The sequence below is a fragment of the Acinonyx jubatus genome, chromosome B1 (genome assembly GCF_027475565.1).
Source record: "Acinonyx jubatus isolate Ajub_Pintada_27869175 chromosome B1, VMU_Ajub_asm_v1.0, whole genome shotgun sequence".
In the NCBI taxonomy this organism is placed as follows: domain Eukaryota; kingdom Metazoa; phylum Chordata; class Mammalia; order Carnivora; family Felidae; genus Acinonyx; species Acinonyx jubatus.
This window is the reverse complement of record NC_069382.1, coordinates 133489494-133516017: the sequence shown is the minus strand read 5'-3', so window position 1 is coordinate 133516017 and position 26524 is coordinate 133489494. Positions and strand designations below refer to the sequence as shown.

Sequence of the window (26524 nt, the reverse complement as noted above, 5' to 3'; positions counted from 1 at the left end):
TGACCACATCTTTGGAAAAAATTAAGTCTGCCAAATACATGGTATTTGCAAAGCAAAAATTAAATATTTATCTCATTTTTCTGTAATAAACAATCTATACTGAGTATATACCCAATCAAATGAATATTCCACACAGCCCAAGATGACCATGTTACCATTCTAAGCAGCCACAAAGCAACAAATTTGATGTTATAATTATCTTAGGTAGCTTGATTCTTGACTGAAGGTAACTGTATGATTTCCATTAGGCTTCTTGAAATATTTAAAATAAGTTCTGATTTTCTATTTCTATATTCTCATACTCCACATGAATCCAAAGCCCAAGGTTGGGAACCACTGGCCTCATTTATCTGAACCTCAGTTTTATCTTCTTCAAAATGGAGGAAAATAATTGCTTCCAGGCTTACTTACCTCATGGTTGTTATAAAAAAGGAAATAAAATCACATGTGTTAAAGAGCAGTCATGTTTGTACTAGTTAGTCTCCCTCCTTGCCCACAGATTATTGGACCAGGAGTGGACACCTGTCTCATAGGACAAACTGAGCTCATCAGATCCTCTCTCTCATAAGATTTTGAACTACAACACTCAAAATCTCGTTAAGTGATGATGGGCACTTGCACTAAAAGGGCATAGAGAGTCATTCAGTCACTTATTCATTTCCAAAGCAGACACTAATTACCTGACAGAAATTAGGCACTGGGTTGAGTCAAGGATAGAGTCCAAATGAGCCAGAATGTATGGCAAGAAAAGCAAAGATCATGCATAATGCAAAATTATGGGGAGCAAGCATTAAGAGACTACTACAGAGCAGATTTGCAGACCTGAAGGCAGAACTGACATGGCAGACAAAAGCAGAGGGAAAGACCTGCTGAGCAGCTGCCTGACAATTTCCACCTTTCCAGAGTCCTATCTGCATTTCCTGCTCTTAGCTTCTGTAACATTCCCTGACATCCTTTTAATAAAACCCATCTTTGCTTAAGCTTTCTGTGTGGGGCTTGGTTCCTTACAAACAAATGCACCCTGACTAAAAGAGGTGGCATTGTTAATTTTTAATGTAAACTTGAAACACTTAAAAAATATATATGGTCTAAAAAGTAGAGATGTTTTAAGGCCAAAAGCATTAAGGTTAGTAATCAAATTCAGCTTTGTTCTTCTCTCCTACTACTGACATGGTCCCCCAACTTCTCACCCTAGAAAGTGCGTGAATGGTTTGGAAGAGGGGGTTAGCATATCATTTCCCTGGGTCCCAACATTGGGGCAAATGGGGCTAACTACCAAGTGACCCAGCCGACAAATTCCATTTCCGAGCAAACACATCTCCTCCAGCACAGGAAGATTCTGATTTTATTTAAATCCTGCTCAGAATTAAATCCCTGCAACATCAAACTGAAAGGAGAGCTGGGTGTGAGATGGAGAGAGAAGAGGCTTCCTAGACCAATGCGTCCTAATGAAATGGCATGCATGGGGTGACTGCTAAGTGCCTGGAAAGGGAGGTGGCAGGGGGCAGATCTGATGGGTTGCAGGCACCTGGGGGAGAAGCCAAAAAAGGCAGGGATTTATTGTGTTTGGTTGTCTTTCTGAACACATCTGTCTTTGAATCACCAGCCTGTGTAAATAGGTCAGGATGCAGATTTTGTGAAGAAAGTCATAACCAATTCAGTAAGGCTTCAGGGATTTTAAGTGATCATGGTCAAAATGTTCCTCTGGGCTGACTTGCCAATAGGCCCTAAAAAGTGATGGATTGTAGTTAAAATCCCTTTCAGGTCATAATGAGAAGGGGAAAGCAGGCTTTAAAGTTGTCTGCTCACTCTTAGCACTTTCTCATTCCTAGTTCATTGCTTGCTCCACTTCTGAAGGCTATCTCCCATTGTCTTAGGTTTCCAGTGTGCTAGTGAAATCATATATATACCTCTCATAAAATTCTGATATGTCCAAAAAGTCACTCACATCTAAGCACAAATGACTGATGAGGTTACAGGTGAAAACACTCCTAGAATCATGCATTTTAACATAAGACAAAACTGACAAGAGAATTGCTCTATTATAAGGGTTCAAGCATCTGTGAGCTGCAGAAAGATGTATAGAAGTGGGGAGGGATCCTCTTGAGGTTAATGTGAGGGACTGCACCTCTTCCAGTGAGGCAGCATCTGAGCAAACATCCAGCTACACTAGAACCTACTAGATGCAGAGAATGAGAGTGACCAAGAATCACAGGAAACTGGCCCCTGGCCTCACTCCTTCCCTACCCCCCAGGTTGCCATTATGGTGGCATCTTCCAGAACTCCCCAGCAATCCACAAAGAAAGAAACAAACTCCTTGAAAAGCTTTCCTATCAGATAAACTCTGGAAAATCACTAACATTCAGGTTCAGAATGCTGAAGGAAGACGGAGTAGTATTAAAGTATTTTGTTGATGTTCATCAATTGGCAAAATGTAAAAAACCATTGATTTTGAATGATGGGAGGTTCGCAGCAACTCCTGGCCCTCCTCCTTCCCATCCATGGTACCAGGAATCCCACCTCTCCCAAGTGTTCCCTCATCCACATCCACACTGCCATCACTTCCACTCCACCGCCCTCACTAATACACATAGTGTCCTTATACTAAAATCAAAGCAAGCATGTTGCAAAAAATCCATCCGAAGTTTGAAGTTAGGATGAGGCAAGGGTCCAAATACTATGAGGGGAAAAATGAGCTAGTAATTCACATGCACAATTATAAGAGTGATTCACAAAGTGGTACTGTGCTCTCCGGGGTTTTTGACTCATGAAAGCAAAATCTGTTTCCAAAGCAGGATAAGCCAGATCTTTATGATACATGCTTTCTCACATATGACAAATGTTCAAAAATTAAGTCTATGCCCGAAAAACTGAAAAGTCTGTCACTGTAGTTTATGTTCCCCGGTAGGAGATGCAATTCCATTGTTTAGAGGCAAACGGAATAATCCTTTGCATGATGATTCTTTCAGAAGAGATTTGCTCTCATGTTTTTTGAACATACCTCCAATTGATTTAATAGCATCCTGGTCAGGGGGGTTCACTTCCTCTTTAAGGCAAGGTGAATTTTCATGATGTAAGGTCACAAGAAAGAGTTTCCAAGGACAGCAAGTTATCAGTCTTCAAAAAAAAATGGAAAGGAGATTTGGGTTTTGTTATTTATTTACATGAGGTCCAGTGCTAACGACCCTCTACCTCCATTATTCCGCCTGTATAGTATTTGGGGGGTTCTTTGGGGATAAACTTTTCTGCCCCTACCTTTAGCCACAAGGTAAAATCAGAGTGACAGCACCAAGGCTTTCTGGCAAAGACTGCAGTTTGTTCTGGATAACACATATCAAACTAATATGATGCTGCATACTCCCTTTATATATGATCTTCTGCATTCTGGTCCTTATGGACCCTCAGCTGGTTTCCTTCTTTTCATTTCCATATCCCTCATTGCTTAGAGTATTCTTACAAGGAGAACCTATACAACAAAGAGGGGAAACCCCGATACCATCATGTTTGGCACCACAACCATAACCACTGTGAAACCATTTATAAAAAGCCTATTATTCCATTTATAATCTGCTTTCGTGATTGCTTTTAACTAACTCGAGGAGTAGCTGCACTAAGGTAGAAAGGTTTGTGACCCATCTGTTGAGTGTATAATTTCCTTTTCATTGGCTAGCAGAGCCCTATAAAAAAAATATTATTAGGTGCACTAACTCAATCAGCAAACAAATGACAGGCAGATGGTCTTCAAAAGCAATACTGACCATGAATGCCACAGAGCCACAATGCTGGTCTCAGCTTTTAGGCAGCCTTTGTCTGAAAACACTCCACTGGGTTAAGTGATGCAAAATAAGACAGAAAGAGAGAGAAGCTGTGTGTAAATGAGGGAGAAGTTAACGGCCTCTGAAGTGCTCCATGAAAGGCTATGATAATTTTACTGGGAACAGGAAAAAAAAAGGCATCTTACTTAAATAATATCAGCTTGAAATGGTGCTGAAATCCAATAGATCACATTCACATGATACTTCTGTTCTCTTTATTTTAGTCAGAGTTATTTTCTCCAAAGGGCCCTTTATCTGACACAATTTTTTTAAGTTTTGTCTTAGCTGAATGATGCAATTTGGTGAGTAAAAGTTTTTGTTATGAGAGAATTTCACTGGAAGGAAGGAAGGAAAGAAGGAAGGAAGGAAAGGAGGGGAGGAAGGAAGAGACTTTTAGAAGCTTTTGAAAAATCAGTGAGGTCAGAAACTGGTATGAGTAATTTCAAAGTTATGAAGGATTTATATATATTATATATGTAATATATAATATATATATCTTTCTATCTAGAGAGTATAGTACATTGCTTGTTATATAGTCAGCTCTCAATAAGTTCTCAATGAAGATGACTTGTGCATGAATTAAATATATATATGTATATATGTATATATACATATACATGTATATGTATATGTATATATATATATATATATATATATATATAATAGAGAAAGAAGGTATATAATAACCTTTAATGGTTAGTCATAGTGAGCAGGTAACTAGCTCCATGTTCTGGACAGCCCACCATTCTCAGGGCATGAGCTTTGGTTTGTCTGGTCAACAGTAGTTCAGGATATGAATTCAATATCCCGCACGTCTTCCTTGTAAGTGGTGGCATGCCTGCTTTCTGTAATCTCTAGACCAGTATCCCTGAAAAAAAAAACAACTATGTCTAGCTGACATATAAAAAGTGGTTTTTTTCTTATAAAAAGATGCAAGCTTGAAGTAAAAAAATTAAAAGTACAGAAAAAAGTCACTTAAATCCCACCACCTAGAATAACTCTTAATAACATGTAATATATTCTCCCAGTATTTTTTCTTTGCACTTGTTACATATTTGAAAACATTTCATTTTGCGTTTTTTACTTAGACTTATATCAAAGCTCTTTATAAATATTATTTTAAATGGCTGCATAATATTTCACTGTTTATGTAGAAGACGATCTTTTTAACATCTTTTTTTAATATGAAATTTACTGTCAAATTGGTTTTCATACAACACCCAGTGCTCATCCCAACAGGTGCCCTCCTCAATACCCATCACACACACACCCCGTCCCTCCCACCCTCCATCAACCCTCAGTTTGTTCTCAGTTTTTAAGAGTCTCTTATGGTTTGCCTCCCTCCCTCTCTAACTTCTTTCCCTTCCCCTCCCCCGTGGTCTTCTGTTAAGTTTCTCAGGATCCACTTAAGAGTGAAAACATATGATATCTGTCTTTCTCTGTATGACTTATTTCACTTAGCATAACACTCTCCAGTTCCATCCACGTTGCTACAAAAGGCCATATTTCATTCTTTCTCATTACCACGTAGTATTCCATTGTGTATATAAACCACAATTTCTTTATCCATTCATCAGTTGATGGACATTTAGGGTCTTTCCATAATTTGGCTATTGTTGAAAGTGCTGCTATAAACATTGGACAATCTTTTTAACATCTTAAGGAAACGTGTGGTAACCTCTGTAAATTTGGGAAACAAATATAATCTTCTGAGCCTCAGTTTTCTCATTTGTAAATAAATATAATAAAAATATCTACAAAATTATATTGCTGTGAACATTGACTTAAATAATCCATTGTAAGAGTTTAGCACACTGCCTGATACACAGTAAGCACTCAATAAAAGTTACCAATGATGATGACTTGGGCATAAGAATTATTGTTCACATTTCAGAGAATTGCCTTAAGAAAGATTCCTAGATATGAAATTAAGGACAAAAGATTTGAATGTACATATGATCTTAATATATACCATAAAATTCCTCCATGCCCCACTGGCAATACATAAGTAGCCACCTTGCCAAGGCCTTACCTATAATGGGAATCATTCTTTTAAAACTTTGCTTATATAGGTTAAAATATTATATCATTGCTTGCTAAATTTGGGGTTCCTTGTTAAAATGCAGAGTTTGTATTTCTAATAAACTCCCAGTTGATATTGATGCTGGTTTACTTTTCAATCTACTCAGGTACTAGGGGTATCCTGTATTTGACCCAAGCTATTAGAGCCCAAGAAAAGCATCTCCCCTTCATTATTTTCCATTTTTAAAGGGAAAAAGCTGCAGATGGATAACACCAAGAGAAGACAGCCAGCTGCCAAAAGACCTCCCAGAGTGTAAATATGCATGGTCCATGGTCTAGAAATGGTAAGGTCTGAAATTTTCCATTGTAATGACTGATGTCAGGATTTTAATCACCAGTTATCAATTAGTTTTGATTTATAAGCCCATTGATACCCTGGCATCTAACTGTTTATCTGCCAGATCAACTAGCTATCATCACAGATCTTTGGGCTCTGGTATCCTGCTAGCCACTCTGGCCTTACTACCCATTAAAATAATTAGCTATGCTTAGGTGATTAAATGTTATCACATGCCTTCTGTGTTCCAGGGAGCTCCATTTCATGGTTCATGCAGGCTGCAAACGAAGCTACCATTGAGCTTCTCAAAGATACTGGAGGTCTCTCACCAGTGAATTCCATACTGCTTCAGGGAAAGTAGTGTCTTCCATGGCCTCCCAGAAACCAAAATGGGGTGGTAGAGTCTCTGTTCTCACACATCAATCCATTCCAATACTCCCACCTTCCTGGGCCTCTTACTCCTCCTGTAACACCTTGCCAATGTGGTCTGCGGTCCTACCTCATCAGCATGTCCAAGTATCAAGGGTCATAGTAGGACCAATTCTAGGTGTTCTTGTCAGTACCCTGAACCTCTCAAGTCATGGGTGAGTGCTTCCATGTCAATACATTTTCCTCTTTCTAGCTATAGACTCTATTTCCCACCACCCCCATCCAACATGATGTTATTCAAGTTCATGAATATTAGCCGGGATGGGAAGGTCTTTGGTGTTTCAACCATTTCCTCATAGACTATGAACAGTACTTTACTGTTGGAGCTATGCAAAAACCGAACATTCTTTCTTGGTCTAGAGGCAATGAAGGAAGACAAGGGCAGATCATGAGCAGGGCAATGGCATCTTGTGAGACACCCGCCTCAGATGAGGTCTTTGCAGGGTCTCCAGGCAAGGGGAGGCTGGTATCTTCTTGTGAGAGGAGAGGGGGCTGTTTCTGCCAGACTAAAGGAGATAAGGAACCTGGGGAGTTAAGATATTCAGGCTTATCTACCCAAATATCCCCAGATCAGGGCTCAAGATCCCACTCTTCTATTATAAGGCCCTGACTTTGTCATGTAAGATTTGTCAAGGCTGTGCAGTCAGTATCCTTTGCTGTTCAGCTACCCTTACAAGTAGATCCTGGATCTGATTTTCAGTGGCTAAAGGAGACAAGGGCCTCCTAATCACTAGCCATAGAGGCCTTCTGATTTTCATATCATACCTGATCTTTTCTCTTTTTGAAGCTTTTAAAGGAGTTAACAAATGGCAACCATAAAATTACACAACTCTTATTGTTACCATAGCCTCCATAACACTCAGGTGCCACAGCCTTAAATAAACCGGCACCTCATCTCAATCCACTATAGGTAGCATAATAATCTGAGCAATTATGATGCTACAACATGTTATCATCACTCACTTAAAATTAGCAATGGGTTTTTCTACAGTCTGACTAGTGAGGGATCCAGCTTAAAAATCCCATCCAAAGAATATACATTCTGGGAACTCTCCCAGTACCAACTGTCTAAGCTTGAGGTTCTCTGAAAGTCATGCCTGAGACAGGCAATTTATTAAGAATGTGATTCCAGAGTCAGGTATATTAGGATGAAGGGACAGGGAAGGAAGAAAAGTCCACACAGGGATGTGGCTTTTGTATTGGCCACTGCTATAGCCTACTGATTCTCAATTCCATGGGACCATCTGAGGATTCTTTTTTATGTTCATTTATTTTTGAGAGAGTGCAAGCAGAGGAGAGGCAGAGAGAGTGGGACAGATGATCTGAAGTGAGCTCCGCACTGACAGCAGTGAGCCAATGTGGGGTTTCAACCCATGAATAGCAAGATCATGACATGAGCCGAAGTCGGATGCTCAACCAACTGAGCCACTTGGGCGCCCCCATCTGAGGACTCTAATAAGATGTGTGTCCAATCTGTCAGCCCAGATGGGGAAGCATGTATCCATCAGTTCCCGTCTCTTGCAGGTCAAAGGGGGCCTCACAGGTATTAACTCCCTCAGACTTACAGGTCATGTAAGCGTAAGTGCTGAGCAGGTTCCTGTGAGCACCCAGGAAGCCCTTGCTTATATCAAACCCATCAGAAAACGGACAACTGCATTATCTTCTTTAGGTAAATGGCATCTCCTATCTCCATACATTTTCTGGCATTGGCCAGGATAGGAATGGTTGAAAGAAAGTTAAAAGTACTAGGCTTTATTTTGTATTGTATGCACATTAGGTATAACCTGTCTGCAAAGTTTATGATCCATTTTTCCCTGTTCTAGGTTGTGTCCTGATAGGAGCATTCCTTATATCTTTTAAAAGGCTCAGCTCTGCCATGATGATTCATACAACCTTGGCTTTTGTTATGTGAGACTTTTAGTAAATCTCAGGTTATTCTTTGAAAATTTTCTACTGAAAAGGCCTTTGGCCAAGGTTAGAAAGTTCTCTTTAAAGAAAGGGAAGCCACTCTGCTTCTTCCAGATATTTATTTCACTAAAAGTGCTCATTTCAAATTAGGGAGCATCCTTCTCCTTCTTTCTTTCATTCTTTTCCTATCTCAACCTTCTACTTCTCACTATGTAAGTTCTAACACTCCAGAACATGTGTCCTTTTAGCATCTCAGGCTGAAATGAAAGAGTCAAGCAAAGAGAACATTTAAGTCATCATTACTCACATCTAAATATCTATGATTAAAATGTGCACATGGGAACAATCATGTTTAATTCCAAAATTTTATAAGAACAAATGTGGGGACTATCAGAATATTCATTAGGAGAAGGAGAAAAATAAAACAGGCCTGGGAGACAGATTTGTAAAGTGTGGATGTGCAGAGCCAACACATGAGCCTGACGCCTCTGAGCGTTAACACATGGTCCCTCCATCAAAGGTCTGTATATGCAACTCAGCTGCTGGACTGACAGAAGATTTGGGGTTGTTAACACACACTTCATTAAAATACCAGCTAAGATCCAAGTTCAAAATCCCACAGTTTGTGTTAGTTGATAAAACTCAATTGCTTCTAATTACTGTTAGTGCAGCTTTAAAATAATATTTTGTTGTAATAAAGGATTCAATATGACAAGTGAGAGTTGGCCCACTGAACTGGAAACACCGGGCCAGAGGGAATGTGTGCACACATAGGTTTCACCACTCTGCCTGACTTGTTTTTCTGAAAATTTTCTAAGCATCCAACAGAGAAAAAATGACCAGTCTTCAAACGGGTTTCAAAAGGGCAAGACCACTCAAAACATTAGCTGTTATTTGCATCTCTCATTAGTCACTGCAGCTTAAGAGGTGGAAGATTGAGTTGAAATGAGACAGGCAGAGTTGTGGTTTTCCAATGCTTTTATGGAGCGTGCGTGAAAATTAGCCAGTATCATCTTCTTTCATATTTCCATCTTCTCTCTCCACTCCCTCTTTAAAAGGTTATCAAGATTGGCACACCTGATAAGATGAAACATCTTCAAATACTGAAAGTTGTTGCCCTTACCATTAGAGAAAGAAAGGGAAATCTTTTCTCTCACCAATTTTCTCCACTCACTGTAATCCAGGAGCACTGGTCTTACTAAGAATTCTCCAGGGGCTGAGCAACTTCCCACCTCTTGGCCCTCACACTTGCTGTTGCCCCCAATGCCTACCACCTTTGTCCCACCCTTCTTAAGCTCCTTAAGTCCTACTCAACCTCAGTGTCTTATTCTAAACTATAGTCCTGATGGAAGGCTTCGTTGGCCCCCCATATTTAAGTCAGGCCTCCATCACCATCACACCCTTCATGTCTCCTTCAAGGCACTTTTATCAAAACTTTGATTAGTCTCATAATATTTATTTAACTGGCTTTCCTGTTAAGCTTCAAGGCATGGGCATCTCTTTTGTCCTGTCTTTTCTAAAGCCATATCCAAAACACACAGGACACAGTAATTGACTGCCTAAGCAAACTATAATAAAGACAAGAAAATTGAAGTGATTTTCACAAGTACTGGGGGGAAAATAAGGTAGTAGTATGGAGACATTGGCTAGAAGCAAGGTAAAATGTTTGGTAAAACACCCCTCACTCAACAAGGAAGAAAGGAGAATATTCCCATCCTGTTGGCAGAGACCTCAGAGGAATCTATAAAATGCTCTTGGAAAAACCCAGGTTTATATACTGACCAACAGTTCTCTATTAGGAAAGACAGTCATAGATATCAATGTCTTGTCACACATGAACAGGTGTCCCAAATTAGTACATACTTGAAACATCTCTTCTTCTCTCCAGGGACTTCTCACTATTTGACTCATGCACAGCCATAAATCCCATCTTAGCTCTGAGTTCTCACATCATACATTAGAGATAGGTCTCAGGCATAGATCTTCTCCTTCAACTTGTAGCAATTGAGAATAAAAATGATGATAGTAATATTCATAACAACAATAATACATGTAATGGTGAGTGGTTTTGGCTGACCAGTATCCATTCTACCTTCTCTGGCAGTAATTTCCTGATATCTTAGGTAGGAATGATAATTACCCAATAATTCCAGTGGTTCTCTACCTTCTCTTCACTAGGTTACTCAGCTGCTCACTCCCTATAATTTGAATCTTAAAAATAACAATTAGAAAATGGTTTGAGCTCAGCCAACATAAGAGAAGCACCCTGGAAATAGTATTGGGAAATTCCTTCTTGAACTGCCAGAGCTCCTTCCATTCTTGGATTAAAATCTTCTGTTTTGCCTTCCAGCTGTTCAATGTCTAGAGAGAGAGAGAGAGAGGGAGATAGATAGATAGATTTTTTTTACTTAAGCAGCCAGAGTCTGTTCCCATTAGTTTCAATCAAATTATGCTGATATATGCTTCATAATATGAAGATGTAACAATTAAGATGATAATGATGAAAATAAATACCTCATGGTAAAGTAATGTTCTTTACCAAAGCTCAAGTCATTCTAAAAGTATGACACTCAGTCATTCTGATAACTTCTCTGGAATCCAGTGGTTCAAACTTAAATCAGTTCTCAGTGGTTACTTGTTTAACATACAAAATACTATGAAGATTGGATTTATAATACAGTCTGATGTCTATTATTCTGTGAAGATTGGATTTATGATACAGTCTGATGTCTATTATTTGGCCTAATATTGTTATTTTAACTGTTATAAGTGTTTGTTGGATCAAGGAATATATTTTCCACAAAATTGTCTAAGAAACTCTCTACTAATATTCATATTGCAAAATTTTCCCTATTTAAATTTGAAAGTTCTAGAAAAATATTTCTGTACAAAACATCAATGCTTTCATAATCATTGTTAATTATTCTAGTGCTCTTATTTCAATGCATCAACTGAATAATAGAACTTTATGAGATAAAGCTGTTGAGAAATATTTCACTTTAAGTCAAATCTTGAATGTTTACCTTATATGAAATGGCACAGTCATAGGCTGTATTAGACAGATACACTATGTAAGCAACCACCTCCAAGATTCAGTGGCTTAAAACCACAATTGTGTAGTCTTCCTCATATATCTGTAAGTCACCTGAAAATCAGCTGATGTAGGCTGGGTGACTGATGCAAGCTGCAGGACCAGCTGGACTCGGCTCCTCCCTGTAGCTTGGGCTCAGGTCTACTCTGCAGGTGGGCATTCTGGATTCCAGGCTGATGGAGCAGCAGCTGCTCAGGAGCTATCCTCATGGTGGTGGCAGAGGTGGAAGATAGAAGGCCAACTGCACAAGCACATTCCAAACTTTTGCCTGTATCACAACCACTAACGTCCCATTGCCCAAGCACATCACAAGGCCAAGCCCAACACTGAGAGGAAGAGGAGTATATCCCATACATATGGGAGGGGAGAGAGTAAATTTTCCTGAATAATCCAAATGTAAACTGGCAATGCACCTGAAAGACATACCTTGCTTATGTAAATAACACTGACTCGTAACTTATTTGATCATGGACAGAGTCCAAGATACCAGAAGTGACATTGAAATTGGTATATAGTTAACTGGCTGTCCAAAATCTAAAGCCAAAGCTAAAACCTCAGTTCATCTAACCTAACATGCACAAAGTTGTATAGCTTTGGAGTGGCATAGCTGGAGTTTTAACCCAGATTCTTCAGACTCAAACCCCATGTTCTTAAGCACTAGCCTGTAGCAGCTCCACCATGAGTATCATGTCTTCACTTTGAAAAAGAAAAATTGAAGCACAGAACACTGAAGCATTAAATATTTCCTATATACTAGGCTTTGAGCCAGAGGTTTACCCATATTATTTCATTTTGGCTTTAATGAGGTCAGGGTAATTTTTCAGAATTTACAGGTAAGAAAATAATCATTCTGGAAATGTTAAAACTTACTTTTCTAAGGACAGGCAGGTAGAAAATCTAAACTTTTGAAACCAGCCCCATCTGACCATAAAACATATGCTTTTCTGATATGATACACATAATCGTCTCAAAATGTTCAGCAATCAAAACTGAAAGCTAGTACCTGAACCCATGCGTCTTGAACCAGTGATTTCTCTATTATTGTTTCAGATCATATTTCCAAATCCATAAGTTTTGTTTTAATATGTGGTTTAACAACTGGTCAAAATATTTGAATTGAGGATTCTCCAACACATCTTGTTGTCACAAATATATGACATGCCTCCTTATTAATTCAACCACCATCTGTGACTTTTTCAATATAAGAGAATAAGAAGCCATATACATTATTTCAATTAAGTGTATTGTCTTTTACCATTAAGAAGAAATTTGCATTGAAAAGGTGAAAGGGGTCTAAATATTGATCAAATCTGTATGTTCCGTTGTCCCCACATGTGGAAAAATGTTGCATCCTGGCAATGATTAATAATAATAATAATACAAAATTATGCTTTAAAATTCTCAGTCCTCAGAATTTAACAATGATTCTTTTAATTGACACATTAACAATTCCTTTTGGGTTATTGTATTTTGATAGACTTTATAACACATTTTTTTCAAGAGAAGGCCACTTTTGCACAGCTTTTAGCAAGGTCAGCACTATGAATACACTTTGTACTTCAAAATATAAAACTAAGCTCCTCTACAATATTCTATGTTGAATTTACTGAACTGCATATATACAGAACCTCAAACCAAAGAGCTGGCTATCCTTTGGATAATGATTCACTGGAATTATACTATGTGTTGACTTATTAAAATTAGAATGGCTGCATCAAAAGAAAAAGAATAAGAATTTGTTACCCCAACTTGAGGTGATAGGATAGAATACATAAAGTAAATGTAAGAAATGACTATTTTTCCCAGGTTTATCGAGGTATAATTTACAAATAAACATTGAAATTACCATGAGGAATAAAATGTAATAGGAGGGACAGTGTTCCACTTCTGAGCCTAGGACTCCAGAGGCCCTGCATGCTTTGGTCCTCTCTTTTGGAACCCTGCCCAGACACCTATATAACCAAGCTTGTACTAGCCTACTCGAATATGAAAGTCATGTGGGGTAGGGCTCAGCCAACCCAGCTGAGGCCATCCTAAGTTCACTAGTGCTCAGTCAACTTGGCAGCTGACTTTAACCCATGAATGAACCCAGCCAAGACCAAAAGAACAATGCAGCTGAACTCAGCACCAATTCTTGGCTTGCAGAATTGTGAGCTATATAAATACTTGTTTTAACCAACTAGGTTCTTGGAGGAGTTAGTATTCAGCAAAATCTAACCAATTAAAAGGGCGCTAACTGATATAGGACTCAAGGCAGGGAATTGGATTAGGTAGGGATTTAAAAGGAAAGGAAAATATATGAAACAAAAGAGAAAGAGTGCTGACATTTGTTGTTCTAGGTGGTGGATACATGTGTGTTTGCCTGAAGTTCCAAAAAAAATATTTTTAGTGAGGGAATCTAAGACATTACATAACAATTTAGAGAGAGGTAGGAGAGACCTTAATGAAAACTAGAAATCCAGAGGCTATAAAAGAAAATAGACATATATTTGACTATATAAAAATTCAAAATTTTTGTGTATCAAAGAAACCATGAACACAGTCAGTGAACAAAACCGTGAACACTGGTTGGAGCCAAGTGAAACACAAACAGAGGTGTGATGTTTATGAGATACAAAAAGTTTGTACAAGTCACCAGGAAGGAAATAAGGAACCCAATAGAAAAACAGGCAAAGAACATACAGAGGCAATTCACAGAAGAGCCAGTTCAAATGTCCACGTAACTCAGAAAACAATCTTAAAGCTGGTCAGAACAATGCAAGTTAAAGTAAGAGTGACAGAGCACTGTTGACTCCCTATACTGGTAGGAAAAAAAGATTTCACTGTTAAGATGAAGGAAAAGGTCAAGGTACCCACAAAGATGGCTGATAAAAACGTAAATCATTGAAGTTTTTTGGAAAGCAACCTTTCTAAAAGCCATTAAAATTACACACACACACAGACACACACAGAAATCCTACTCAGAATAGTGGGATTCTTTCAGAAAGATAAGCATCAATACAGAAGGATATTTATTACATTATGGCATTTTTGTTAGTGGCAAGAAAAGCAACAACAAACATAAATTGGACAAACAGGGAATGTCCATCAACAGAGAAGTGGTGGACTATGTTGCCATGCATTTTTTCTATGACATATCAAAAGAATGAATTAGAAATACACTTGGATATAATACTTTATCAGTGAGAGACAATTGTCAGAAATAGAAATGTGCAAATAATATGATCTCACTTTAAAAATGTTCCAAAACACTAAACATATATATTCACATGTTGATATATGTCAGTACATTTGTATATTATCACATGGAAATGAAATAAAATGCAAGGAAATATGCTGGCTTATTACAGCAGGTTACTTCAAGACAAGGGTGTATAAAATAATTCAGGGGAACAGAAGGAAGAAGGAACCAAAAAGGAAAAAGAAGAAAAACATACACTAAAAAGAATAATATAAAGAAATCACATTTACATATTTATATATGTGTGTATATATGTACATATATACACATACATATATACATATGTATATATTGATGTACATTTTACATACAAACATATCACATTCATATATTTATGTGAATGTACATATAAACAAACGCATGGGGGAAAACCTTTCAATTAATTGTTTTAATAAAATGAACACTTTGTTGTTCGGGGTTTAATAGTGTTCCTCAAAAATTCACATCTTCTCAGAACTTCAGAATGTGACCTTATTTGGAAATAAAGCATTTGCAGATGCAATCATTAAGAAGAGGTAATACTGGATTAGAATGTGACCTAAATTTGGTGACTAGTGTTTTTATAGGAAGACCATGTAAAGACACAGAGGGAAGAAGGTCATGTGAAGACAGAGGCAGAGATTGGAATCATGCTACCATGAACCAAGGAGTGCCAGCAGCCACCAGAAGCTCTCCTCTAGGCCTGTGGAGGGAAAAAAGGACTCTCCTCTAGGCCTGTGGAGGGAGTGTGGCTCTGCTGACACTTTTATTTTGGACTTCTGGCCTCCAGAACCACAAGAGAAAAAATGTGTTCTTTTAAGCCACCCGGTTTGTAGTAATTTGTCACAGCATAACCAGAAAACTATGACAACTATGGAGCATAGATTTTATATGTTTGGTCACGTGAAAACCATTGATCCTGATTCTATCTCCAGGTGACTTTACAAATAACACAGCTCCTGCTACATTATAAATTCCATGCCTATCTTGTCCACCCATGTATCTCTAGTACCCAGTACAGCACTGGCACGTAGTAGGTACTTAATAAATGCATGAAGAATAAATGAAGTAATAGATTAATGAAAAATATACATAGTCCATGCATTTGATTTTTGAAAATAATTTGATTTATATGTGTTGTTCAAGTTTGGGGCAAGCTCCCAAGAATACGTTTTGTTTCTGACCAAGCTCACTGGCTTTCATTTGATGTAAGTGTCAGATCAAGACTCAGGGCCCAGTCTCTCCATATATAATAACTGGGGCTGGGGTGGGGTTGGGAATAGTAGCAGTAGCAGTAGTGGTGGTGGTGGTGGTGGCAGGAGAATCTTATAAGGAAACCCAACCCTTTCGCCTGCACATTACACTAGTCCTTTAACAATCCCTTTACATAATTTCTCAGCCGTTTTCAGTGAAGCTGAAATAACTTCACCACAGGATATGCACCAGGACAGTTTGGACTAGCTGCTCCTATCAGAGGTCTTCTCCAAAAAGTAAGTTTGTGTCTCATTGTGTAATAAAGTGTTACAGAAACTCTTCTAGAACATAGCAGTTATTCTGGCATCTGACTGAAGGTTACCGTGAGCACTCTGGATGAATTTCAAAAGGAACAGAAAGGCTGAGCAAGTGCGTAAAGTCATTTCAGAGCCATTCTTGAAGGGTAATGCCAGCATTCCAGAGGGATTTCAGCGCCCGGCTAGAGGGCGGCAGAATTATTGCTGAAGTATTCCTTGCGGAGAGCTTTAACCTCATGGCCGAAGTGTATTCAAAACAATTCTGCTGCGATAGTAAAAAATATATATCCGTGCTGTGCATTCCCAGAAGAGCATTCTGGCCTCCTTATTCACATGAGCCAGGAACTGAAAAAGAGCTGAGGGGGTAAACTGGTAAAGTGCTACCACAGAGATTTTACTCTAAATACTGGTTGGGGAAGCCCCATGGTCCCAAAAGGTTAGAGACATTAGATGTTTTACAGGGTATGTGCCAAAATGAATAATTCATAGAAAAATGCTCCTAACTCTATTCAGGTAAGATTATACAGTAAAGTAAGAGAAAACAGCAGATAAAATTTTCTTTGCTCTGTGGTCCTTCTGCCAATCCTCTAAATTAATCCTGCACATGTACCTTGTGCATAGCACTCTGCTAGGTACTAGGGGGACAGAGCGGCTGCCTCTCAGGCTAATTGAGCATGTGAGACATCCATATATTCAACAAATATTTATTTAACCCTGAACTGTTAGGTGCAAGGAGCTAATGAGCTTCTGACAGGCCTTTTCTTCCAGTCATGTTCCTCTCCTGTTCCCACTCTACACAGATCAGAACTCCCCCTCATCACTTCCAGAGGTCCTGGTGTTGAGAACTTTATTCTGCCGCCCTGATCTCCTGCCACTCCTTCCCAGCTCACACTGCTATAGTCAACTTCTTGACCTCCAATTCCTCGCCTTCAAGGCCTCTGCCTTTAAGGCCACCCCACATCTCTTTACACAGCTTGGTTCTTCCTACCCTTTGGGTCTTAGCTTCAGTATCATCTCCTTAAATAGGCCTTCCAGGATGCTGTCTACAAAGTATACACACCCTCACACCCTTTATTTTTAATCTCCTTTATCTACTTGACCCTTTTCCTCCCCTCCACATATCTCCCCTCTGGCATATATCAGTTTGTTCTCTGTGTTTAAGAGTCTGTGTTTTGTTTATTTGTTTGTTCATTTGTTAGGTATTTTAGATTCTATGTACAGGGGAAATCATATGGTATTTGTCTTTCTCTTAGCAAAATACCCTCTAGGTCCATCCATGTTGTTGCACATGACACAATCTTGTTCTTTTTTGTAACTGAGTAATATTACATTTTCTTTATCCATTTATCTATTGATGGACACTTGGGTTGTTTCCATACCTTGGCTATTGAAAATAATTCTGCAATAAACATAAAAGTACATATATCTTTTCAAATTCATGTTTTTACTTTCTCTGCTCAATAGTAAAAGAATTACTGGGTTGTATGGTGTTTTTATTTTTAATTTTTTCAGGAACCTCCATACCGTTCTCCACAGTGGCTGCACCAATTTACTTTCCCACCAACAGTGCACTGCGGTTCCCTTTTCTCCACATCCTCACCAACACTTCTTATTTCTTGTCTTTTTGATACCAGCCATTCTGACTGGTGTGAGGCGATATCTCATTGTGGTTTTGACTTGCATTTCCCTGGTGATAGTGATGTTGAGTATATTTTCATGTACCTGTTGGCTATTTGCATGCCTTCTTTGGAAAAAAAATACCTATTAAGGTGTTCTGTCCTTTCTTTAATCATATTGGCTTGTTTGTTTGTTGGTTTGTTTGTTGGTGTTGAGTTGTATGAGTTCTTTATATATTTTGGATATTAACCCCTTATCAGATATATATTTGCAAATATCTTCTTCCATTCACTCGGTTGCCTTTTTGTTTTGTTGATAGTTTCTTTTGCTGTGCAAAAGCTTTTTATTTTGATGTAGTCCCAATAGTTTATTTGCTTTAGTTTCCCTTGCCTGAGGAGATGCATCAATAAATATGTTCCTAAAACTGATGTCCAAGAGATTACTCCTATGTTTTCTTTTGGGAATTTTATGGTTTCAGTCTCACATTTAGGTTTTAATCCATTCTTTTATTACTTTTGTACATGGTGTACAAAAGTAATCCAGTTTCATTCTTTTGCATATAGTTCTCCAGTTTTCCCAACACTACTTATTGAAGAAACTGTCCTTATCTTACTGTATATCCTTGCCTCCTTTATGTAAATTAATTGGCCACATAGCATGAGTTTATTTCTGGGTTCTCTATCCTGTTCCATTGATCTGTGTCTATTTTTGTGCCCATACCATACTATTTTGGTCACTATAGCTTTGTAGTATATCTTGTTGAAATCTGGGATTATAATACTTCCAGGTTTATTCTTCTATCTCAAGATTGCTTTAACTTGCATACACACCCTTTTATTCCCTATCTCAGTTCCTTTTTTGTTGTTTTCTTCTCAATATTTATTTACAATTTATACTTATTTGTTTATTTTTTTATTATCTTTGTTTTTTTTATTTAATTTTTTATTTTTTAAAATTTGCAACCAAATTAGTTAGCATATAGTCCAACAATGATTTCAGGAGTAGATTCCTTATTTGTTTATTTAAAGGCTTGCATAACAGGTACTCTGTCAATCTTGTCCACAATTATATATTCTGTGCTTAACACAGCGAGGAAATATAGTTACTCAATAAAATTAGCATTTTGCTAAACACAACAGTTGTTTAATAAAATGTATTGCCCTGAATGAATGACCCAAAATGACCAGTGCTGGCTCTACCTCAGCTTAACAGAAATTGAGTTCAAATCTTGGTTATAAATTCCTATTTTCTGCAAATTCAGAGCTCCACATGTTGGAATGCAGAGAAAGATGAAAGTTAACTTTTAGAAAAATAGTGCTTCTGTTTTGCTTTGAAATTATGAATTGGCTGTTATGGCAATTTGATGGAATTAATTCCAATTAATTTCCAGTCTACTCTTCCACCACCAACCCACCCCTTACCTCAAGAATTCAAATGATGAAGCAAAAACAGACTCATAAATACAGAGAATAAACTGATGGTTCCCAGAAAGAAGTGGGTGAAGGACGGGCAAAATGAGTGAAGGAGACTGGAAGATACAGGATTCCAGTTATGGAATGACTAAGTCATGGGAATCAGAGGCATGGCAGAATATAATCACTGGTATTGTGATAGCATTGTGTGGTGACAGATCATAGCTACAATTGTGAGCACAGCATAACGTACAGACATGTCAAATCACTGTGTTGTGTACCTGAAACTGATGTAATGTTGTATGTCAACTACAGTTCAACTTAAAAAAAAAAGAATTCAAGTGATGATATAAGTGGGTCAAGTCCAAAGATATTAATCAGTATACTTACAGTGCCTGAAGTATCAGCAAAAATAACATGAACAAATCACTATTGGGGCAAACACTCTTTTTCCTCTTTATTTCTTAGTGTGATATGCTATCTGAATGTTAATAACACAGGTGACCAAAATTTGGACATAGGCCTAAAGAGAAACAAATCAAAGAGGTTGCCCAACCATCTTGATCCCAGTTTCAGGGCTGCCTATTCCACGCTAAAGGAGTCACATGATTCTGTGGACCAAAGCCTGTACCACTAGAAATTATTCCTGGTTTAAGGCAAAAGAGAGAGAGTTTGAGGCAAACTGACAGAGTTTCATGGGGACATAACCTCTCCATATCATCCTCAGGCTCTTTATATGGCTTTGGTGGTTATTCCATAGTTTGGAATCAGGATCCTGGGTCCTGAGAAAATATCTTAAACAACTATTAACACAGGATTCCTCCCCTGTCCCAGTGATTTGTTGGAGATCAAATAGAAAAAATTAAGTTTATTAAAATTCTGATGAGGGAGACGATCTGTATATGGCAACAGTTACAGACAGAATGGCAAGCTCTATTACAATTCCCAAGAAGCTGCATGCCCAAAGAGGACACATGTTGGGATCATGGATTCTTTTGAAATGCAACAGAAGATGATGTGGAGAAATTAAAAATGGTGGACTGCCATGCAGCAATACAGTTATCTCTCAGTAACACCACAGATTGGTAAAGTTGTTAACCTCAAAAAGTTCATGAGTTGGTGGGATGGGTTAAAATGGGTGATGGGTATTTGAGGGATGAATGGATAAAGAAGATGTGGTACCCATATACAATGGAGTATTACTCAGCAATCACAAAGAATGAAATCTTGCCATTTGCAGCTATGTGGATGGAACTAAAGGGTATTATGCTAAGCGAAATTAGTCAGTCAGAGAAAGACAAATATCATATGACTTCACTCATATGAGGACTTTAAGACACAGAACAGATAAACTTAAGGGAAGGGAAGCAAAAATAATATAAAAACAGGGAGGGGGACAAAACAGAAGAGACTCTTAAATATGGAGAACAAATAGAGGGTTACTGGAGGGGTTGTGGGAGGGGGGATGGGCTAAATGGGTAAGGGGCATTAAGGAATCTACTCCTGAAATCAGTGTTGCACTATATGCTAACTTGGATGTAAATTTAAAAAAATAAATTAAATTTTTAAAAAAATTAGAAATAATAAATTAGGAAAAAATGGGTGATGGGCATTAAGGAGGGCACTTGTTGGGATGAGGACCGGGTGTTATATGTAAGTGATGAATCACTAAATTCTACTCCTAAAATCATTATTACACTATATGCTAACTAACTTGGATTTCAATAAAATTAAAAAATAAAAATAAATTTAAAAATTTTTAAATAAAAAAAATCTTAGAAGGGCTAAATTTTTTTTAACTTGCTTAGATAGAGCTCAAACAAGAGGACTCACATGGAAGCAGCCCAGTTACAGAAGCACCTGCAGGAACTACACTGTAAAATTTGCACTAATCAAATCAAAGGGGCCAGATTGTACAGGCTGTGATATTGGGTTTGAGTCAAGTTTACCTTCAGGGAAGCTCAGAAGATGTTTAGGTCAATCAACAGGGCACACACCTGGTTTTTGCATCCAAAGCACTAAGCTGTATCTTGGACTTAATCATCATCTGTAGAACTGGGAAGAGTGGCCCTTCTCCAAAACGGCCAAACTCTGGAGGTAGAAAGTGAATTAGCACACCTGTCACTGTAAAGAGTGACTCAGCTAAGGCCCACAACTCGCTTAAAGTACCAAGTCCTCCAAGTGATGAAGTAGCCAGGTCAACACTGGTTACAACAGTGCAGTCCAGCACTGAAAGTCATTGATTTAGGACACCATACTTTTCTCCATTACTCAACACTGGTAAACAAGAGTTGGTTTTATCATCTGACAGCATCTAAGTTTATTGGCAATCATCTATCTCCAATTATTTTTCTCTGATGTTTATTAAAATGCAGATTTTAAAAATGTTCATTTATTTATTTTGAGAGAGAGAGAGAGAGAGAGAGTGCAAGCAGGGAAGGGGCAAAGAGAGAAGGAGAGAAAGAGACACTCCCAAGCAGGCTCCATGCTGTCACTGCAAAGCCCAACACGGGGATCCATCTCTTGGACATGAGATCATGACGTGGGCTGAAATCAAGAGTCAGACACTTCACTGACTAAGCCACCCAGGCGCCCCTAAAATGCAGATTTTTGAGACTTGGACAGGATCTGATTGGGAATTTCTGAGAATGGACTCCAGGAATCTTGATTCCAAAAGGCAACTCAAAAATTCCCAAATTAATTTAAGTTTGAAAACTACCATTATTTCCTCTTTATTCCCATAATATGAGGTGCTTTTTTATACACCCACTGTCAATCTCACTTCTTATGGCAAGATACCTAACATCTGCCAGATCATTCAGTTTTTCCATTCTTTCTCTGTTGTTGCCACTGATTCACACTCTGCCAAAGGAGGCCTCCTCAAAATGGGTAACTGGCCTAAAGGATTGCAAAATGGTCTCTATATCCTAATGTTCCTGTGCCAAAATCTCTACTCCCAAATTTCTGACATTTACCTCCCACTGATGGGCTATTAGCAATTTATTATACATGGAACTACTGGCCCTCAGACTTGGAGTATCAGTTAAGTATTCAGCACTTACCATGTCCTGAGCACTATACTACAAGGATATACAATTTTGTAATATATCCTAAAATCTAAGAAATCATTTCTGCTCTCAAGTTAGTTAAAATCTACCAATAGTCTAATACTAGTCTGAGTTAGTACAAATGCATACTAAAGTAGAAGCAAAAAAATTACAAAAATAACAAAAGAAGTTGGTGGGAATCTAAAATTGTGCAAGTTCTATGGAAAATAATATGCCATTTCCTCAAAAAATTGAAAGTAAAATTACCATGTGATCTGGCAATCCCACTTTTTGTATATACCCCCCAAAAATTGAAAGAAGGGTCTTGAAGAGATATTTGCACAGCCATGTTCATAGCAACATTATTCACAATCGCCAAAAGGTAAAAGCAACCCAAATGTCCATCGATAGATGAATGGTTAAACAAAATGTGGCATATACATACAATGGAATATTATTCAGCTTTTAAAAGGAAGGGAATTCTGACATATGCCACAACATGGATGCACCTTGAGGACATTATGCTAAGTGAAATAAACTAGTCACAAAAAGACTGTATTGTAAAATGTTGTATAATTCCACTTATCTAGTTAAATTCATAGAAACAGAAAGTAGAAAAGTGGTTGCCAGATGCTAGGGAGAGGGGAAATGGGGAGCTGTTTACTAGATATAGAGTTCTAGTTTTGCAAGGGGAAAAAGTTCTGGAGGTTGGTTGTGCAACAATGTGAATATACTGTAAGTAAACTTTGTGTTAGGTGGATATTATCAACAGAAATTAATAATAACAAAACAGAAAATTCAATTGCTGTTTGGTTTGGCTTGTTGTCTTTGTGAAAGGCCTCCCCATGGCAGATGGCTGCCCTCCTTTATATGGCACCATTTTGCTCAGACATGGCTGCAGCTGTTCTCCACCAATGTATAAATAGCCCGGAAAATCCCTTACCTGAGATTTAAACAATGATTCTCTCTGAGCTCTCAATTCGACAGTTTTCCTCCTGAACAAGTTGAAGGGCTAGCCTCATGGGTTCCTGCTGGTGTCCTCCCCAAGACAGGCTGGAAAGAAGAAATGAGACGGATCAGCACTTAAAAGTGTTGAATGTCCTTCAAGGACGCACCTTGTCCACAGAGGCCATTGTGGGAAAGGTAGGTACATTAATCATCTCCCCTGCTGGAAATGAAAGAGGAGAAAGAAATAAACAGCCCATCATCATGATCAGGTATCAAAGGTTTGTTTTAGGTCATACCCCCATTAAAACGAATTTCAATGCTGTCAGGAGCAATGTCATGAATCTTCTGTACTTTTTTAAATGAGTAATTTATGCTGGGAGGAAGCATCCTCCCTATGAGCTCCATAATGAGTGCCCCGTCACTTCTCTACCTCTTCATCTTTGGCAATCTTAGAGCAAGCCTACAAAAGTACCATTTGTTCACCCCTGCATTAAATGCCTCTGCCTTAAATAAATACTAAGTAAAGTTAACGTAACTGGTGAGAAAGTCAATAATTCAGTAAATGCTCTCAGCATTTTATTCTATGTTTGTGTCTTATCATGGGGAGGTTATCACTTTAATGTTACTACTTAAATCTCTTAAAAATAATTCACCTTTTTTATGCATCCATATGGAAGTGTTAAAAAAAGACAATCAAAAAAATGAAAATAAACATTGGCTCTCCCACCTGCCCAGTGGTAAGCATTAGCACCTTGGTATGTACCTTACAAAATCTTTTTTTCAGGTACACACACACATATACATACACACACACACACACACACACACACACACACACACAAATAAAATACTTTGGAAAAATGAGACCTTGTTGCCCATTTGAGAAACCGAATTCTGAGATGCCCTCAGTATATTCTGTCAGACATTGGAGGTGTCCCCAAGATATGGTATTGGCCTCTAGGAACTCCAGGAAACTACATGGAGAGGTAAGCATAAACCCATGACACATCCAGGAAAACAGGCCCAAGAACATATCCTAATGATGTAGCATCAGCAACACTGTTTTTATGCATCAAGGATAAAAATTGTTTTGATTCATTTAAATGGATGGATTAGGGAAAATTTTTAAATATATAATTTAAAGATGTGTTCCCCTTCCCATTTCAAGAGGTAATTCAGGAAAAGAGCCCACTGTCTACTGAAATCAATAAATCTTTAGTAAAAAAAGAAGCCTTGGACCTGTTGTAGAGAAAGTAAAGTTATAGCTGTTGGATTGGAGGACAGATATGTTTTAGTCTGAAATTCTTTAAATAGGCTCCATTGTTTTTACTATGTGTTTTTAAAATATGGTAGTTCAACTCCCACACTATCCTGCTGCCCAAGATCTAGCTAGTAGCAAAGAGAATTAAAATAAAACCTGAATAAATAAACAAAACTCTAAACCTTCATTCTATGTGAAAAACGAAACAAAGCCAAAACTGACTTGTTCCCCTTTCTAACAGAATGTCTAAAACAGAAAATTTTTCTCACACTGTTAAACCCAGCCATCGTTAGATTCCCATGGGCAAGAATGCCATGTTTGCTAGTATATAAAAGAATTTAGATAGCTTGTTTCTTTTCTTGAAAATAGAATGATTTAAATCCCAAGGAAAACTATGTTAATGCCTGAAAAATTCTGATTCCTGACAAATTCTTTAGGAGAGTTTATTTTTGTTTCAACCATTATTATTTATTAATAACAAAAAGATTAGATATATCTCATTTTTTTGCATTCTTTTTAATTATAGAATACACATTTATATTAAATAACCAATTTTATCAACAGATTTATTTCTAAAATGAGTATATATGTATATGTATCATCTTAGAAACCTCTAACCATATTAGAATAACTAATATTGTATTTTCCTTCCTGCTATAAACAACCATAAAGCAGAATAAAATATATGAAAGAGCTTTTCAGATGCTGGACAAGACTCAGCATTTGACTGTGATCTTGAAAGAAAGGAAGTAACTCAACTGATTCTTGTAAGAACCCTGGATTTCTTCCTGGAGTCACTTTCAGACTATAAAGTACAGGGAGGCAGAAGATGAGTAGATCATCACGGCCTCTCTGAGTTGAAGAAATAGAGACTAGAATTCACGGAGGTTGAAGCAGGTAAGTTGTGTGGGGCACAGCACTAGAAAAATAGAAACTATCCAGAAAAAAGAAAACATTTTTTTTCCTGAACTTGTATATAATGATTCTCTCACGTCTGTTGCTATGCTTAGGCTATGCTTACACAAGATAAACCCCAGGAGCCTAGGCTGACAACCACCAGGGTACTGTCAGAAGCCAAACAATTGCCAGAATTCATGTATGCCTGGGAGATGACTGAATTGTAACAAGCTAAATGGAAAGTCCTCACTGAATATCTGGAGCATTAAGTACACACTCAGAAGAGCCATGCTTTAGAAGTAGGACTAAACCAACTCTAGAACATAAGCTACTCTATCTAGATTTGCCCTATCAAAATTTTAAACAATCTTCAAATGGATCAAACTGAACAGCAAGTGACTTAATTGCCTAGGAGAACAAGGCCCAGCAACCTTTAGAAGAAAACAATAAAAGCCAGATACTCAGCAACATAAAATTTATGACCTTCAGCACCCAATCAAAATCCAATACCTGATGGACTAGGTATTCCATCAGAAGCAGGAACATGGGATCTAAAACCAGAAGAAAAATTAGTCAATAAACATGGAGCCAGAAGTGGATAAAATAAAGACAAAAAAATTTTGACAGGTATATGTAAATATGGTCAAAGGAAAACATAAACATGATTTAAAAAAGAAAAATTAAAATATACAAAATGTAAAATTTTTTGTGTAATAAAGATTCATTAGGTGGGATTAACAGACATTTAGGCACTGTAGAAGGAAATGTCAATGAATTTGTAGACACAGAAATAGTAGTTATCCAAATCGAAGTTCAGAGGGAAAAAGAAACTGACAAGAAGTTAACCGAACCTCAGGACCCAAGGGGCAATAAAAAGGAATCACACATATAGCTGGAGCCCCAGGAAGAGAAGGAAAAAAAGATTGGGGGAGAAATTTTTGAAGAAAAAAAGGGAAGCTTTTTCCAAGTAGGATGAAAACAACAAATCCACAGATCAAAAGTTCAATGT

General features: G+C 37.8%; 1 long non-coding RNA gene across 2 annotated transcripts in view; it reads right to left on the bottom strand.

Annotated features, from left to right (window-relative positions):
- The window catches only part of LOC113598292 (uncharacterized), a 235814-nt gene that overhangs the window by 12048 nt on the left and 197242 nt on the right, over positions 1 to 26524 (bottom strand). For both annotated transcript variants that reach the window (XR_008296251.1, XR_003418969.2), the window contains 3 exons: positions 23353 to 23462; positions 4503 to 4683; positions 3002 to 3117 (listed from right to left, as the gene is read on the bottom strand). This is a non-coding gene — a long non-coding RNA (uncharacterized LOC113598292). The remainder of the gene's footprint in view (positions 1 to 3001; positions 3118 to 4502; positions 4684 to 23352; positions 23463 to 26524) is intronic.